This window comes from Ceratotherium simum, chromosome 17 (genome assembly GCF_057802395.1).
Source record: "Ceratotherium simum simum isolate JZ-2026a chromosome 17, ASM5780239v1, whole genome shotgun sequence".
NCBI lineage: Eukaryota > Metazoa > Chordata > Mammalia > Perissodactyla > Rhinocerotidae > Ceratotherium > Ceratotherium simum.
Window position 1 is genome coordinate 8,390,866 of NC_141916.1, and position 16,833 is coordinate 8,407,698.

Genomic DNA, 16,833 nt, shown 5'->3' on the forward strand with positions numbered 1-16,833 from the left:
AGTTCCCACCTGTGTGTCTGTGTCTTAATATTCAGCCGCAGATTCAAGGAAGACCTTATGCAGATTTCTTGAGCTATTTCCTCATGTAGTTTCCTTCTTTCTGTTAATTTGTCCTGCAAATTTCACGGCCATCCCTTGCTGAAGGCTCATCTATAGCTCCTCATTTCTGCCAGAATTCCATGAATGTCTTAGGAATCCCTTCTTGCCAAGGAAACTCTAGGCAGGAAATCAGGGCAAACGTAGGGCACACCTCATTCTCTCCTGGGTCACAATGATGCCTTGCCTACTGAACAATATCTGAAAATACTTGTTTCATATGCTTTGTCCAGGGTTCTAGTTGTTTATGTCAGGAGGGTAAATTCAGTTCCAGTTACTTCGCGGTAGCTGGAAAAAGTCCCTCCTCCCACCTTCTTCTTATGATAAACTTCTTGACCAGGTTTAATTTTTTCAGTGTTTATTTCCTCACTTTTCATTCTCACCTCAACCCTCTTTGATCTGTTTTCCACTTTTATCACTCTGCTGAATGATTTTGTCTAAGATTATTCAATGACTTGTGTATCCCCAAAGCCACTTGGCATTTTTTCGCTTCTCAATTTATCTGGCCTCCCAGCAGGATTAGGCATTTTTGATTACCATCTCCCTCCTTGAAAATAAACAAAAAGAAGAATAAAATTGAACAAAACCAAGCCTCCTTTGCTTTGTTTTCATGACACCCAGTGTCCTGGATTTCCTGCTACTGTCCTGACCACAACTTTGCAGTTTTATTCTTCCCCGTGCAGTTATTAGAATCCTCATCTTGGACCCAGCCCCCTCCAATGGGCTCTAGACCAGCATGTTCATTTGCTAACCTGACATTTCCACCAAGAAATCTCAAATGAATACCAAATGTGATATTTCAAAGACAAAGCACTTCAGTTCACTTGCTCCAAAACATGATGTTCTTCTGAGTTCCCTATCTCAATAAATGATACCAACATTTTTCTAGCTGTGCCAAAAAAAGATATCCTTGACAACTTCCTCACCTTCACTCCCATGCCATCCATCACTAAGTCCTGTCAGTCAACTGAACCTCCTAAATATCCTGTAAATTCATCAACTTCTCTCCCTTCCAACCCTTGATTAAATCAGCTTCCTATCTTCTGGTCTATTGCAATACCTTACTAAGTGATCTTTCTTTATTTGCACTGGCTTCTGTATAACCTCTTCTCCACCCTGCAGCCACAGTGATCTCAAAATGCAATCTAGTTATGACAGTTCTTGCTTAATTGGGTTGCTTGGTATCCAATTGCTTTTAGAATTTAGGTTTTAGAAGACTAAAATCTTTAATATGGCATACAGAAACCTGCTGTTATCTCCCCGCCTAGGTATTCCTGCACCATATTCATACCAGACTCTTTCAGTTCCTTGAATTGAGTACTTGAAATATGCCTTTATCTCTTACATTCACCCACGTTTGCGTACAGTGACTTCTCTCTTTAGAACACATAACTGCTTACAACCATCTTCACCCTCCCACCTTGCAACAAACACATGCAAAAGGCATTTATTGCTCTCTCATCTGCAGTTCCCAAGTTACCTGCTATTTCCTAAAAAATGTTTTCCTTTACCAGGTCAACTTCTTTGGTTTTAAGCTCTCATGGAAACTTCACATACCCAGCTCTGTGTTGTGTATCTCTGCTTATGTTTGTAACCATACAATTAACTCTATGACAATAGCATCCGTATCCTATTTTAGACATGTTTTCTGGTATAATACTTTGAACGTGGTATATACTCAATTTGTTGAGTGGGTGAATTCATGAATGAATGAATGAATGAATGATGGAACCATCTTAATTGGCAATAGTGGAAATCAAAACCATGCAAAGGCACAGGGTTATCCAGATGTTTATTTAAAAGAAGTAAATCATGTAATTATGACATATTTTAAGAATTACCTTTAATGCATTCTTTAGAAAGAATTGATTTGAATTTCCCCTTCACATTATTTGTTTGCTTCTGATCTACATAATCAGATCTGATGTCCTGTTTCTATTAATGAACAGGAAGAAAACATGTTTTAACATTCTGTTACTTAATACCCTCAACAGAAAGGCCTCTGGCTTAAATTGCTCAGCCTCATCTAACTTACCTCTAAGGACCCACTCTGATTTTTCCTTTGCCTTCTCCCATTTGTTTACCAAGGCCAAATCAGTTTTCTGCCTGATTTTGTTGTCCCTGTACTCTTCTGCCTTTCAGTCTATCACTTTGTCCACCTCCTTTTGTTTCTATACCTAGCCCTGGTCAGGCACTTTTGTGATGAATTTCTTATAAATCTTTAAGTCACTTTATGACAGAATATCCACCATTTCTGCTTTGTGAAGACCAGCCATGGTACTCCTGTTGTTGCCTTCTCTATCCCTCTCATCTTCTTGGGAGATAAATATAGCTAGAAGTCATAAAATCATGTCAATTATGTTTATCGTATTATGTCCTCACTAATATTTGAATAATCATCTTATTTATCTTGTGTTGCTTATGACCAACATAAGGAATTAATTGTATTCCCTGCAACAGCTCTTCTAACCTTAGTCTGTATTACTCAAGCTCACATTTACTCCAATCTCAAGCTCTTATTTTAGGAAGTAGGCTCACCTCTCATTCAACTATTCTCCTACCCCAGAAACAGAGATTAAATTAATCTTACTTTTACCCTTGTTTTCCTAAAATATCTCCAATTTTCTATCTTCTCAATCTTTTGTTTTTGAGAGCAAACGAGTTCATACTTTCCAAGGCTCATCCCTCTCCACTTGAAGTACTTTCCTTGTCTTTCATGCATCTTTACTGTTCATGGTTTCCCATCATTTATACATTGTATATATGTGCTGTGTGTGTGTATACAGGTATATATGTATGTGTATATATGTATGTATATGTATATATACATTTGATGTTGTTATTTCTTCACCACCCATTTAGTTCCTAAGCCTATGTTATCTAACGTTTACCTCCAAATCCTACTAAAATTGCTCTTGAAAGTTCCCAGTAACCACCCAGTTGCTATAACCTTTTCTGAGACTTCACTCTTCTGAAATTCTTAGTGGTATTTGATAGTGATGGCCGACTTCTTCTTTGTAAAAACATCTGCCTTTGTTTCCGTGACTCTGTACTTACTTAGTGTCACCCTTCATTCTTCTCCTTAAGATTTCATTCCTCTTAATTGATCTCATTCCCTAGGGATATCTCTGACTTCTTCTTTCTCCCTTATGGGCAACCAGTACATCCTGCTAATCTGACTTTCATAATGTCACTTATATATGGTACCCTCAGTCCCATACACATTGTTTTGGCTCTCATTACCTCTCATGTAGACAGATTATTTGTGTACAAGTAGCTTTGTAATTGATTTTCTTACATTCGCTTTTTCCTTATTTTAATCCATCCAAGATCACAAATCAAATCAATCTTTCTAAAATATAGCTTCAATATGCCATTTCTACTGCTCAAAAGAAAAGAGACATTCATTAACAATTTCCCCTTGTCACTAAAGAAAACATAGACTCTTCATCCTGGTATATAAAGCTTCAAGCAAATGACCCTTCCTTATTTACCCTCATCCCATTATGCACGCCCTTTGCTTCCAATTACAATACTCCCAGGTCTATGGATGCGCTCTGCCTCATATGCCAGCCTCATCAATCTCAGACTTTAAAGTCCATCTTAAGAAGTGTCAGTAAACCCATTTGATCACAGAACTACATAATCTGCATGCAAAAATTAATAACGTTTCCCTTTACTGTTCTGGGCCCTTTTTAGCAAGACCTGTAATACTGTATTGAGTTATTGTGCAATTATCTATCTTCCTAACTAAATTGTAAAGTTTTAAACACTGAAACTAATATTTACTCATCTTTGTATTTCAAGTACTATCCAGCTCAATAACTGTCACAAAGAAGGCATTAAGTATTTTTAAAATGAATTTAGTTAGTTAAAGCCATTGGGCACAGTATTTTAGCTTACTTCTAGTCTCTCATCTTATAATTGGATAGCTGAGAACTAGAACTGATACCTTTTGCTGGTATATATCTAAGAAGATATTGCTAAAAGATTTGATGAGGATTCTACCTGCAGATTCTTTTTAAAATGATAATAATTATTATAGCTGTGGTTTTTAAAGCCTTTACTGTTCTTAGCACTTTAAACATATTCACTCATTTAATCTTAACAATAACCCAATGAAAGAAGCATTATTATCTCTGTCACAAATTAGGAATCTGAGGTACAGAGACATTAAAGGACTTATATATGTCACAGGAGTTAATAAGTAATGAATTCAGTTTTCAAATCCATTTTAATATTAATGCCTTTACCTTAAATCTATATGACTTCTTTCCTTATTAACTTACTTAGAATAAATAAAATTTCTTACTTGTAAGATAGATCCACCCACAGACCTATTTCCTTACCGTTGAAATATTGATATTAGATTGATTAATTCTTGAAAATATTTGACCATAACATTTGGGTCAAGGCCTCCAGTGGAGTAACACCCTCTCTTAATTGTATCCTTGTTTGCTTAATTAAATCATAAAATTAAGGCTACATGAATTAACACATGTTTTAAGAGCACCCGTTATATAACAAACACAGTTCTCGTATTTGGGTGATTTGATATTGGTCATTCAATGTCTTCACTATAAAGTGCACTTTTCCTGTTGATATTTAGATTGTTCACATAAAGATTAATTTACAAACATTTATTTTGTTTGCTTTAAATACTTTCATATATTTGTGTTTAAAACATACTAGATTATTATGTTTTCTGTTGTTGATTACCTATTTTCTGTTAGTTTGATATTGTTTTCCCTTGACCCATTTGCAAACTAACAAGACAATAAAATCAGTATTGATTTAAAACCAGTAATGACATAAATTTCACTTCAACAATATATTCAAATATAAAAGGAGAAGTAAATAATCTATATACTATGTGAATTAAACTCTTTAAGAACATACATACCCACAATAATGTTATATCGCATATTTCAGATCCTATGTGACTTCATGAAGATGGACTAACGACCAAATACAATGATTTTTTGTGGGAGTTGAGTATCATCGGGAGGCGTTTGGCTCTACTTTGGTAAATAGTCATAGAATCCCTGTTGTACATGGTTTATAGCCTTGTCTTCACATTTCTGGTGATAGAGTGCTGGTACTTAAAATACTGGTTCTTCATATCTGTGATGTTCTCTTTTGTCATGCTGAGCTAAGCTAGATGATGTGAGAAATGTTTCCAGGTTTTAACTCTTCACATTGAAAACTCAGATAATTGGTATAAATTACAGGCTAGTCTCACTTTGCACAGTTACATGATAACTGAGATCAATGTGAAGATATGGTTCCTACATACATGAGCTTAGTAGGTTGAATGGTGACCCCCAAAAAGTATGTCTATGTCCTAATCCCTGAAATCTGTGATTGTTACCTTATTTGGAAAAAGGGGCTTTGCTGTTGTAAATTAAAGATCTTGAAATGAGGAGATCACCCTGGATTATGTAAGTGGGCCCTAAATCCAATGACAAAAGTCCTTATAAGAGAAAGGCAGAGGTAAATTTGAGACAGGCAGAATAGAGGACACAGAGAAGAGGAGTGGGCGATGTGATCATGGAGGCAGAGATTGGGGTGATGTGCCTATAAGTCAAGGAATGCAAACAGCCACCAGAAGCTGGAAGAGGGCAAAGAACAGATTCTCCCCTAGAGCCAGAGAGAGTGCGGCCCTGCTGACAGCTTGATTTTGCACGTTTAGCCTCCAGAACTATAAGAGAATAAATTTCTATTATTAGCCACCAAGTTTGTAATAAATTTCTCATGGCAGCCACAGGAAACTAATGCAACAAGTGTCAGTGCAAAGGTACAGTGCAAATCAAGGACTGCCTATATTTATTATCAGGTAATTTTGTCTTTTGCTCTTTTAATCTGAACCTCTATATTATGTCCATACACTCCTTCGTATAATATTGAATTTGTAATACTTGTCTAAAGCATCTCAGTCTATCTGAAAGAAATTCCACCATTCACTAAATAGGTATTTTGGTATTGGGAGGATTCTTTACAATTTCTTTTGAGGCAAGCATTTTGCATTTTGCTTGCTTGTCTGTTTGTTTAGATAGAAGACAGGAGAAGAACTGGTCACAACATCTGAGCACTAAGTCATCCCTCACTGCCAGCTTATCGCCTCTAGGCTAAATGTACCCAATTACTTTAAGCCTTTCTAATTGGCAGTATTTTCCAAATAGTTACTCGTTATTCTGTTCTTCTTTTACCAATTGATTGGGTCTTTTGAGAGAGCACTCTCAAATCCATATTCATAGAAAGACAAGCATTTCAGAACCCATTCTAATTGCTATCTTTGATATGCCCTCGGCTAATCTTAGTTTTTGTATACTGTATAAATATACCATACATCATCTAAAATATATTGTTTACTGGTTATGTGGATTGACTGCATACGTTTCTTATTTGGTTTTCCCAATGCTTACTAAAACATAACTGTGGAAAAAATGAAAATCCACAAAGATAAAAATAGGAGAGAAATCTGTAGATAAGACACTTTGTAAACTTTTGTACAGCTAAATGCAGCTAGAGAGAGGAGGAATGTGTAGAATATTCTCACACTGATGCGAATAAGAAAGTTGATAAGATTCATTGATTCGCAGAGATTTTCATATCTCAAAGATGCTGCTTAAAACAGAGAGAAGTGACAAGTTAAATAACAGGAAGATTGCTTGGAAGTCAACATATGGAGGAATCAATGTTTTCTCTCTCTTGGCCCTACTCACCGAGTGACAGGGCCCAAATGTCTACATCCATGCTCTGATAAAAATAAAGAAGGAGGCTCTCGAATCAGAGATGCCAAGTAGAGACTAAAGATAGAATTTGACATATGAAGGTGAAAATAGAGAATGAAGTGAAAGTCCCTATATCAAATAATTAACTTCTAAGATCCATACCCTCAACCCTCAAGCAAGACACCAGCAGCCTGGTATGAACTCTTTCCAGAGTTTCTGGAAAAACTGACATCTGAAAAGTTTTCCAGTGAAACATCAAGCTCTTTTCCCAAACACACTTGATATAGACTTTCCTTCCTTCCCCCAAATTCCTGATTAATTTTTTTTACTATGTCATTATTAAATATAATGGATGAACCAATGATTACCAGGCATTTGAGTAAATCTTTGAACATGAACAATGGACATCACAAAATGAAGAAACAGAAAAATGTGAGCCTGGAAGAAGTGTTGTTATCTGACAGAACAAAAGAAAACTTCTATCTTCTCTACCCCACAAAAATTTAAGAAAATTCATTTCTCATATCCCTTGAAGGTATATGAAATAGTTGCATACATAGAAAATAATACAATCATTTAAAATAATAAGAAAGAGCTCTTGGAAGTTTAAACTGACTGCTGAAATGAAAAAAAAAATCCCACAGAAAGATTAGATGAAAATCAAAGAAATCTCTTAGAAAATAAAATAGAAAGATAGCAACTATGAGAGAAAAAAAGATAAAAAACTAAGATGAAATTCTCTGAGATTCAGTATCAGACAGATATAACAGAAAAAATGGAACAAAGGTAATTAGCAAATATGATAGAAAATTTCCTAGAACTGCAGCATGTTGGTCATCTGAATGAATGGACCTATTGAGAACTCAGTGAAATGAATGCAATTCCCTCACCGTTAAGCACATCCTGTAAAATTTCAAGGCAAATAAAAATTTTAGGAGGAAAAGCTGTATAAAATAAGTACAAGCAAATGTCATTATTTTGTTCATGATAGTTTCAAGGGTGATTAAAAATTTCAATAAAATGAAATACAATAATATTGGAAGATAGGGAAGGATGTGGGGTTGAATGTGAGCCAAATAATCTTTTATAATAATGGAAAGTTATAGATAATGTCTAAAATTTATAAATCAATAAATATCATGAGTATATTTGGTAGAAATATAGAGGAAAGTACCAGGAAAATCAACAAAAGAGAGTAGAAAGGGATTTCCTCTGAGTAGCTGGTCAGAGAATTGCTATCTTTGCATTATAAGTATTTCCATGCTATTTGATTTGTTATCTAATATGTACATTTTTTTAGTTTAAAATTTATTTTAAATAATATGGAAAGAGGGAGAATTAGGAAAAAAAGTAAGAGAAGAAGGGTTATATGAAGAAAATATAAGCTTTCAAGATTGTAACTACTTTCCAAATGACCGTGGATTTTTAGACTTCTTATTCCAACATTGCTTCCCCAATTTCTCATTTGCTCAGGTACAAAACTTGGATGATGAGTTAGACAGTAATGCATTCAGTAGCAAACACCAGAAAACCAGTCAAGTGTCTTAAATTGAATAGTGACTTATTTTTTCTAATATAACAAGAATTCTGGGAGGAGGTAATACGGGTATGGTACACAACCTCAGTGATTCTCTTAGGGAACTCAGCTTTTTTTTCTCTCTGCCTTCTAACCTCTTAAGCATATTAGCTTGTTGCCTAGTGATTGAAAGATGGCCCTCTATCCCTAGGCACCACATCCATGTTTCAGACAGGAAGAAGAAAGGTAGAGGAGAGAGTATAGGCAGACTTCAACATGTATTTTATTAGCCAGAGGGTGTCACATGGCCACTCCTAGTCACATGAGAAGTTAGAAAATTTAATTTTTAGTTCTTATAGCCTCTAACAAAAAGTCAGACACAAGAGTTGGAAATGGAGTTTGGATCAGCTGTTTGTTACAAATTTCGTAATTGAAATACTTTAAGGTGGAGAATGAAGATGATAATGAATAATTTTTTAAAAAACATTACGCTGTTGAGGTTAACCAACTGTTCTGATGGTTTCCCATTGGAACTTGAAAAGAGACCTGTTGAAAGGAGAAAGAAGATGTAAACTAAATTTTACATTAGTAGCAGATCAGACACCTTAGTAACAATGTACATATATTACCTCATTTAGTCTTCACAATGACCTCTTCTAGGAGGTCATATCCAAAAAGTAGTGGAAAATGTCACAGGGAACATCAAAACCTCCAAATCCTAACATTCTTTTACCACATGATGGGTGAACACTGACAATCAAAGAAAATGTGAATGTATTTCCAGTAAATTTAAAAGGCTGAGTATAAACTGAAAAAGTTGAAGGTGACGTTTTCATCCTTTTCCAGCTGATGTTCATAATTCTCAGTAGCAGAGGCTTTATAAGGTAAAGAACTGGTTATAAATATATAAATAATGAAAATAATTAATATATAGTGGGCACTTACTGTGATTAAGCACTTTTCATTTATTCTTCTCAACTACACTATTTTGTAGTAATACTATTATATTCATATTATATGATAGACTCCAAGTTCTTTAAGGATAAGTGATTTACTAAATGGTATGATTTGACCCTTAGGTCTCTAACGTCACAGCCAATGTTTTTAACCACTTTACTATTTTTACGTCAAAAACTTTCACTTTACTAGACCATAATGGAAACTAAGTTTGGTAATATATTGCCAAGATATGAAGGAACGCCTAATAATAAGATGGTTGAGAATAAGAATAGAGAGCAAAATTAGCCTCTGCTTGCTTTTTTTTCTATGAAATGGTACACTGTTTCTTATCATCTCAGAAGAATAGTCTGAAACTCCCAGAAAACTAGTCAATTAAAGATAAGCATCTCTATCCCACTTATGGGACCGAAACACAATGTGCCGAATAGGGCTAAAGCCAAGGAATGCTCCTCTTGCCGATGGAAGTTCCCAGTAGAGGTGTTCATATAGGGTAAGGGAAATGGGGCAAGTCTCACGGAAAGCAAGCAAAAGCTAGATTGAGATTTCGTTGTCTGTGAAAGATGATAAAGAAAAAACCCTCGTAACTATCACTGGGGCTACAGCTTATGATGGGAGGAAGCAGACCTAGCCTAGTGGTCAGGAGCTGGGCCAAGCCTCTAGGACTGGAGGGGTTAGGGAGAGAAAATTTTAAAATTGCTTGACAACAAATAATGAACAATTGAGAGGAAAACCAACCAATAAACCCCCACCTCAAATCTACCTACAAAGTCATTATTTTGATATCCATGAAGAAAATTAACACTAAGAACAATAATCACCAGCATCAGAAGTCAGAAGAAGGATTTATTCCAGATAAACGAAAAAGAAAATAGGGCAATCTGAAAGTGACTTAAAAATAAATCTGCCAACAATCTTCCAAGAGAAAACGTTATGAAATGAAACAAAAATGGTCAGAAATAGAATAAGAAAAGAATATGAAGAAGAATCAATTACAATTACTGGAAGTGAAATAAAAATTGTTTAAATGAAGGGACATTATAATTATATAAATATAAATGAAGGACATTATAATTAATAGTCACATTTGTGATGCTGAAGTCTTCTAAAATACCAATGAGTAACCTCCGTAAATTAGTACAGATAGTTGGCATCACTTAGAATGCCTTTGCATTATTCCTTTTAGTCAATTGAGGTTCAGCTTGAAGCAGGATCAAATATTAAAACTATCATTATTCTAAACCATGACCCTATGTGAGGGCATCTGTGTGTGTGTGTATTTGTGTGTGTGTCTGAGAGAGATAGACACACACACACATACCCATTGTGTCTGCATGTTATTAATTCATACTCTCAGCCTGAACCTGTACTATGGCTGAACGTGTTTTGGAATGATGCATTAAGTCATGGCAAAGAAGTCCATTTATATGAGGGACACAGATGACTCTTGGGAGAGAATTTAACCTATGCAATGAGAAGGTCGCACAGCTTCTTTCACAAAACATTAACGGACAATGAATCTGAGAACAAATAAATCTCTACCGTTCAGCTATGATTCTGATCCTGGCTTACATGCGTTCATAGATATGTCTTAGGAAGAAAAGAGTCTATGACGTTAAAACTGGAGTGTTGTTTTTTTTCCCCACTAAAATTTGTGAAAGTCCTTGGAATTCTAAAGTACCACTGATTGGATTTCACTTTATCTTTTCTGTTCTTAACTTGTAATTGTCATAAGTGTCACGTAGAATATTTTTCTAATAATAGGTAAAGTACTGAAGTTTGGTACTGATTTAAGTCTTAACTATTTCAAACTATTTTCACACTCACCTAAATTTACATATCAATACCCTCTGTTGCATGGGAAAGAAAGGAATAAGCCAGCAATGGTCACGAGAAATTTGGTGTAGTCTGCAGCCTGTCTCATCACTACAGTAGCCCACACTGATGTGTCGTTAACAGGGACAATGATTATATAATATTGCTGGGGTTTCTATTTGTGATTCTAGGATTACTTCTCTTTTCTTCTAAGTTTTATCAATGGGCAAATTATAAATAAGACAGAGCAAAGATTGATTATAAACACGTGATTTAATTAAATCTCTCCTGGGATGTCCAAATGGCATCTCAAACCAAATAAGTCTGAACTAGTTTCTGATAGTCCCCCCCAAACCTGCTTCTGCTGCAATCTTCCCCATCTTAGTAGTTGGCAGCTCTGTCCTTCTGGGTGTTCAGGTCAAAAACCTGAGACAAATTGGGTTCTCTCTTTATTTCACCCCCATTTCTAATATGTCAGGTAATGCTCTCAGCTCTAACTTAAAAATATATCCAAGAATCCAACCACTACTGCACCCCTTGATCAAGCTTCCAGCACTTTTACCTAGATTATGGCAATAACCTCCCAACCGTGCTCCCTGTTTGTGTCTTTGCCCTTCTCAGATCTATGCTCAAATCCAGCAACCAGAGTGACCTTTTAAAATATGTTTGATTATATATCTTCTTTGGTCAAAATCCTCCGTGTATTTCAAATTCATTTAAGAATAGAAGCCAAAACCCTTTGCTTTGACCTACAAGGCTCTGCATGATCTTGTCCCTCATCACTTCCTTGAACTCATCTCCTTCTCTCTCTTCCTCGTCTGCTGCGAACACACTAGTCACCTTGCTGGTTTAAAAACCACCCAGGCATGCTCCTGTCTGAAGTTACTTTTTCCAAGTAAGTGACCGCCCTATTTAAAATTGTATCCTGCCTCCCCTTCACCCCAGTAAGTCATACTTACCTTCTCAGCTTTAATTATTTTCCCTTGACACTTATCCCCAATAGGCTATATATTTTATTTGTCTTGTTTTCTTCTGTCTCCTCCAATAAAACACAAGATCTGTGAGGGTAGGGACTTTTGTTGGTGTTCTTTTTCTGTAAACAGTGCCTAGCACAGAGTAAACGTTCAATGAATTTTTTGAACTAAAAACAGTGTTTACTTTACACGTAGGTAAGAATGATGTTAAAATGATTCCCTTAAATCAATAAAAAATAGTTACATTTGCTAAATCGAAGCTGTCAAATGCATGATACAGGTGAAAGCAACAATGATACAATTAGTTATGGCTTAAAAATCAATGAAATCTATATATTGTAATTTTGGATAATAGTGTGTTTTTTAATGTTTATTCTTCAATTTCCCATACCTAGTTACTATATATGTGGAGTCTTGAAAATATTAAAACATTAAAACAAAATGTAATACTATATAAGTAAGATTAGCCACACATTTATTTTTAGTCACAGAATATTAATTTTTGATCTCTCTAAACCTTTGATTTAATTATTTTCATGCTTGTAAAATTAATTTTATGAGTAAAGGCCAGATGGTTCTTTTTGCTTACTTTCCCACAAAAAGTATTTCCGTTTGAAAAAATTGGACTTATGAGAAGCCCAAGGGACAATAGGTACATTTTAGCGCAGCAAAATCCAAGGACCTTTCCAAAGTGACAAACCCAGGAATTACGTATAGGTTTTCCAAACATCAATGCGTATGTCCTTCCTATTGTCTTACATATCTCTTGGTTTCCCTTTAATTAAGTGTCTTTTGTGTAATAGGAAATAAATATTAGGCTATGCCATATGTGGAAATATGATTAAATGTCACTTTGACACTATGTATAATGTGAGAGCAACTTTCTTTCTCTTGATTTTGTCTTTCTTATATGTAGAATGGAGCCCTACTTTCTTTTTCTCATTCTCTTTTATTATTAGACTGGACACAGTTGTAGTGAGGCTTGAGTAACATGTTTATAGGACTTTGAAACTCATAAAATCATACATGAATGCAAAGGATCATTTCTGGATTAATTGGGGCTTTAGTGCTTCTTCCAAGCAAGGCAACTGTGGGGAATGCAATCCTTGCATTAGAAAGAAGATTCTGACACATTTTAGACAATCCAATGTCTTCTTCCGAAGTATACCCTCTTTTCCCCCATCCCCTCAAACAGCAATTCCAGCTTGTCAGAATCCCCTGTGGTTCTGATGGTCTGTGTGAGGGAAAAGATGATCCAGCGATTGTTTGGCTTTAGAATCCCATCACAAGAAAGCAGACAGTCAGCAGATGTGTCCATAGTTTGCAGCTCTTTTATTAACGGAAGTCATGTACGCTTTTTGTTGATAACCTCGATGTTTAATTCTCGTTCTAAAAATGCTCTGTTAAAATTGTTTGATGTCATGATTTTGCTAGCAAGGCAACTCCCACTTCAGAGACTTTAAGTGAATGTGTTTTCCAAGGAGTATTCCAGTTGTAAGGGGGGAGAATGCTGAAAGGAAATAGAACGGTTTTGTTTTACAAGAGTAGATCAGAGATATACTTTCTCTTGCTCCTTACAGGCCAGTTGGAAGTAGTGATTATCTCCATTCTGTTACATAACCATGCAGAAGTGAAGTTAATCCCAAATGCAAGAGGGCATGAGACAGTTTAACACCAAATCCTGGTGAGGCTGAAGGTGAAAATATTACTTTTTCTCAAAGTGGCTGCCAGGGGTGGACATTTACCAGTAGGACACAGTAAAAACCGTAAAGGACAACGCTTCTTTGTAATAGAGGAACACTTTTCTTGTAGTTCTCAGGCTTCAAGTTACTTTTGTTTATTTAAAACACAGAGAAGTTTACAAAATTCCACAAACTGCAGTATCTCAGAGAAGTAGGCTTCAGCAGAGAATGTCTACCACAGAGGAGAGCAAACCTCCAGCCTTTCATTATTGCCCAGCGTTGTTTGTTTGCTTTTGTGTGTTTGTTTGTTTTGGTGACTAATCAGAGCAGATATCACTAAAGCCATAGAAATCATATGAATGCAGTCTAGAATTTAATGCCTAAAAATTGAGCCATTATAAGCAGCTAGTTTACATGTAAAACAGAAGTCAATTCTATATTAATAAATACACTTTGATAGCTACAACAACCACAGTTATAACTTCCAAAACTCAGATGACTTCTTCCTTAACCCCTAATAAAATGTCTCTGGAAAATTGTTAGATTCCCTATACAATATTTCACAAGTATTTGAAATTAGGTTTAGTCGGGTTCTTCAGGCCTGGCCATCCCTGGAGAACCTCTTGATGGCACTGTGGCTGGTTTCCACAAAGGGACTGCCGTCCTGCCATGTGCCATGCCAGTGACGTGGCCCTGCCTCAGAGAATTCGTCTTCCTGTGGCAACTCTGAGCCCTCAGGATGCCACAGCTTCCCCGAGATCTCTGTTAGATTTGATAGAAGATGGTTTCTCCCCAGCGTGTTTCTCTTTGTCTCTTAGACCCCAAAGTAATATTGGGTGTGAAATCAGCTCCCTTAGCTTCTTCTCTAACTGGACTTATGGTTGGCAGAGTTCTAAGATGACTCCAAACATTCCTGCCTGCTGGTGAACAACCCTATGTAACCCTCTCCCTTTGAGTGTGAGTGGGACCTGTGACAAGGACTAGATAGTCACTGCCATGACTAGGTTATATTATATGGCAAAGGTGAGGGGATTTTTGCAGAGGTAATTAAAGTTCCAAATCAGTTACTTTTGAGTTAATCAAAAGAGTGAATACCCTGAGTAGGCCTTGTAGGATCCCAAAAAGGGAACCCCAACTCCAGTCTCGGGAAGGCGCGGACCCATAGACACAGGAGACCGAGCTTGATGCAAACGCACGAGGTTTATTAAGCGGAGCTCCGGGTCGACACGTATCTCTCGCAGGAGACAGAGGGGTCGACCCCGAACCTTAAGGGGCAAGCTCTTTTATAGGATTCGGAAGCATAAAGCGGGAAAAGGTTGGCGCGGTCTTACATGATTGGCTAATTTAAAACATTTAAACAGTTACATTTTATGGCGCGAATTGCTATGGCGCGAAGCAATTATCAGGTTACACACACGCGTCCCCATCTGGACCCCCTCCACCCCGACCCTCCCAAACTTATCCCTCTGGAGCACTCTCTTGTTCTCAATTTTCCTCGAACAGTTTAGGCGAGTCTTCTATGAATAGAGTCAGTCAGGATCGATAAACGCGTTCCCCTTATACCAGGAATCCTTAGGGTGTGGAGGTGCCTGTCTCTAAGGTATTAACTTTTAAATTTTTAATATAATTTACTTCCTTCATTCCCCACTTCTTCTTTTGTCCCTAGTTCTAATCTTAGAACTTAGTTTTCGGTGTCTACTATCAGTGGCTCATTGCGTGGGAGAGCTTGGTAATGGCGTTGGAGCATCATAGCATGCACTGCATTGACCCTTTTTCTTATGAAAGCAGTAATTCTATTGAAAACACATGGTCCGAAGACCAAAAGTAGACAAAGAATCAGCAAGGGTCCTGCTAGGGAGGATAGTAAGGTCGTCATCCAGGGGGACTTAGTGAACCAGGATTCAAACCAGCTCTGTTGCGCCTCCCTGCTTTGCTGCCTCATGTCTAATCTTTTCTTTAATTTTTGCATTGAATCTCGGACTACCCCTGTGTGATCTGCATAGAAACAGCAGTCTTCTTTAAGGGCCGCACAAAGTCCTCCCTCTCTTAAAAACAGCAGATCTAATCCTCTTCTATTCTGGAGCACTACTTCAGACAGGGAGGTGAGGGACTCCTCTAATTTAGAGATGGACTGTTCTAAAGTCCTGAGGTCTTCATCTATAGCATTGCTCAAGGCAGTTAATCCCCTTTCTCCTGTGACTAAGGCCGTAGTGTCAGTCCTTATGCCCGCGGCAACTCCCAGTCCCAGGAGTATAGCCAGGGTGAGGGATACTGGTTCTCTTTTCCATAATCTGGATCTCTGGTCAAATTCATCCTCGAAACTATTGGCAGTATGATAATAAATTCTAGGCACCAACTGCACAAGCACGCAAAAATCTTGTGACGAATTGAATACGCTAGTTGAGATGCAGGGGGTTAGGCCCGTGGTGCAGGCCCACCACCTATTGGGTCCTGGTACCAAAAAATGACCAGGAGTAGTCGGAAGGCTGACTTCAATCTTATTACATAGAGCCTGGTAGCCCGGGGGAATTTTTCCTAAGCATAGTCCTGAACCGGTCCCCGACACATCCGTTAGGGTTAGCCGCCCTTCTTTGCCCCAAAGACAAGTCGTGTGGTCTGAGGTGTTATTATAGACCCCCATGGTGGCAATTCCTTCATAATAAGGGGGGCTGACCGCTAGGCATAGCCAGCATGATTCAGTCATTTCAGGGTTGGAATCATTCAAGGCGTAGTAAGCTCCCCATACTAAGTTAAACAGTCTGTGCCATCTTTGCTCAGTAGGTACTGCGGGAGGTGGCGTAGATGGTGGTCGCAGAGCAGATCTGGTGACCATATCTACGGTCCCATTTAGGGTTATGGATTTTGCCTGGGGGGGTTTGGGGCTATTTAACCCTATCGGTCTGCTGGCGGGGGATTTTTGGGACAGAGGGGGCCTCTGATCGGCTAGGATCCCGTTTGGCCCTATTGGTCTGCTGGCGGGGGGTTCTATTTTTAATCTAATAGAGAAGGTCAGGCCATCATCGTACCGTTCTTTGTACAATCTTATTCCCCATGAATGA